Below are 2,890 nucleotides of genomic sequence, written 5' to 3'. Positions count from 1 at the left end.
CTATCGCGCGAGACCCAGGGGATCGCGAACCGTCACAGAGTGACAGTAAGTTCCTAATTATGATTTGATATACAGGTATGTAAATCCTAAATTAATTTTAATTAGTTACATTGTTTAGTTCGGAGCAACGATAATAATTTTAAGGTATATGAAAGGCCTCTGTCAATTATTAGTCATCTCTTTAAATTGTTGAAATTATTTTGCCTTTCTATACATGTAGTACTTTGGAAATGTAACCTGCAGAAGCGGTTTCATTTTGCCTCAAATACTAATACAACAATTCATTTGGATGAATGCACATTTTGAATCCCAAAAGCATAACAAAATATCTCTTACGGCAGTAAACTTGGCAATGTTACAGCCAACGAAGAAGGTAAGGCTGACTTCAGATACCAAACATTTGATTGGGAATTAATAGAAACTTAGGCTGACCTTAGGACAACATAATAACTGCCATATGATACGTCACAAGTATATGCACAGTATACTTCCATATAAGAAAAATTCAGTATCTAAATCGAACCTGCCTGAAAGTTGAAATAGCAGCTAGGAGAATGACTCAGCCATTTCACATTGATTCATACGCTACATTGTATTTTCATGTAATTGATTTAAGTTATTAGGTTTGGTATCTGAACTGCGCCCAATACTATTATCAAACAACTTACACTAATGATGCACCAACCACAAACTGTGGTGAACATTTTGTTAAGCATTGTTTGAAAGCAAGTTCCTATAGTAGTGTACTTGAATCTAAGTTCTTCAAACACGTTTATCTACAGAACCAGATGGAAAATACACTTCACAGTATGCTATAACAAATTAACTGCATGTTTAGACCTACTTTACAAGTCACATCGAACCATATAAGGCATGCCATCCACCAGTTCAAATGGAGAATACTACAAATTAATTAAAATGCTATAACAAATTAACTGCATGATTACACCTACTTTACAAGTGACACCGAACTGTATAAGGAGTGCCACCAGCCAGTTCAGATGGAAAATACTAAAACTAGTATACTATAATCATCATCATCATCATCACTATGACAAATTAACTGCGTGGTTAGACCTACTTTAAAAGTTACATCGAACTGTATGAGGCGTGCCACCCGCCAGTTCAGATGAAAAATACTACAAATTAGTATACTATGACAAATTAACTACATGGTTACACCTACTTTAAAAATTACATCAAACTGTATGAGGCGTGCCACCCGCTAGTTCAGATAAAAAATACTGCAAATTAGTATACTATGAAAAATTAACTGCATGGTTAGACCGACTTTACAAATTACATTGAACTGTATGAGGCGCGCCACCCACCAGTTCAGATGGAAAATACTACAAATTAGTATACTATGACAAATTAACTACATGGTTAAAAGGCAATTTTACTGTCACGCAAGTAAAATGTAGTTAATGGATCGTGACAATACTATCTGTAACCCTTTCATGGCGGCTCTGTTTTCAATGTAGCGTTTGTGCCTTCCAGTTGCCAAGGTCAGCAAACACTAAGGATTTATTGTATTTTTGCTTCGAACTTCGCAGCTTTGTTGTCTCTAGCAGGCTAGTACGATCCACGGCATTGGCGCTTTTTTCAAAGCTCTATTCACGGCTAAGAGTTGGCACGTGTAACACTAAGTTCTCTCGTAGTACAGCTCTTCCGACTGGCTATGCCAGCAGACATTTGTCTAGCTATAAAAGCATGTGAAAACTATTTAGAGATCACTTATGTTCTGTTGTTCAGCGCAGTTAGCTCTCTATATATTAGTGTAGTGACGATTTGGTTTTTTACAATGGCTCACCACCCTCGCCGTTCCCAGCACGCGAACCATCCGTCCGCTAGGGAAGAAGATTTCACTGCGCTGACAAGCGAAGTCTTAAAACTCCGTCTCCAAGCTCTCAATCTTACCATCGTGGGCTCCCGAGGCAAGCTTTTCGCCCGTCTCAAACGTGCCTTGCCGGGAAAGGCGACCACTGCACCAAACCCACGGAAAACGCGCACGACTACGGTCAAAACACGCCAGTTAGGGCAACCCAAGAGTAAGTGCGCAACGAATTGAACAGATGGAGAACCTGAAACCCGTCCAGCCAGCCCGGTCGACAAAGACGAGGACAGCGCCCTCTCAGACAACGCCTCGTTTTCTTCTATCGAGGAGATGATTGAGTCCAGTCCAGAGCCGGTTGCTTGCGGCTCGCAACCCACCACAGTGTTCAGCCCAGCTCAACGTTCCGCCATCGAGGATCTCGTGTCCGAATCAATTCGCTCAGCTTTGTCGTCATTTCAAACTTCGTCCGCCGCACACCTTCCGTCCTCACCCAACCAGAACTGTTGCACTCCTGGTATGGCCTCTCCTCTGGGACTTTCAAGGCCATTAGACAAGTCTTTGGAGGACAAAATCCTCAGGGGTGAAATCCAGTTGCGCTTGGACGATTCATCCTCAGGCCCCATGGGTTCTCCGGTCACCATGCTGCGAAAGAAAAAACCTGTCATTGACACATTCCAGAAGTGGCTGGATGCATATATGGCCTACATGATAGTCCTTGTGTCTGCCTACCCACGTAGGGCACTCGAGCTCATAAAGTAGCAGCAAATAATTAGCAGAGTGGTCACTAAATTTAAAGGTCTGGCCAGTGGTTATCATACGACCAGCAATTCCGTCGCCAAGCGGCTTATAACTTATCCCTTAGCTGGGATAATGTTGACCTCGAGCTGTGGACAGTGACTTTCGCAGGACCTAGCTAAGCCCCATTGCAACGTTTGCTCGAGCCCCCACCATGCTGAGGATGTCTGCCCTTCTGCTGACCTCAACAGGAGACCGCGGCGACCCCAAACCGTGTGCTTTGATTTCAACAAGCCTTTCGGTTGCCGACGCCGTAAC

The sequence above is a fragment of the Montipora capricornis genome, chromosome 9 (genome assembly GCF_036669925.1).
Source record: "Montipora capricornis isolate CH-2021 chromosome 9, ASM3666992v2, whole genome shotgun sequence".
Taxonomy (NCBI): domain Eukaryota; kingdom Metazoa; phylum Cnidaria; class Anthozoa; order Scleractinia; family Acroporidae; genus Montipora; species Montipora capricornis.
The sequence above is the reverse complement of the archived record's forward strand: the minus strand, read 5'-3'. Positions refer to the sequence as shown.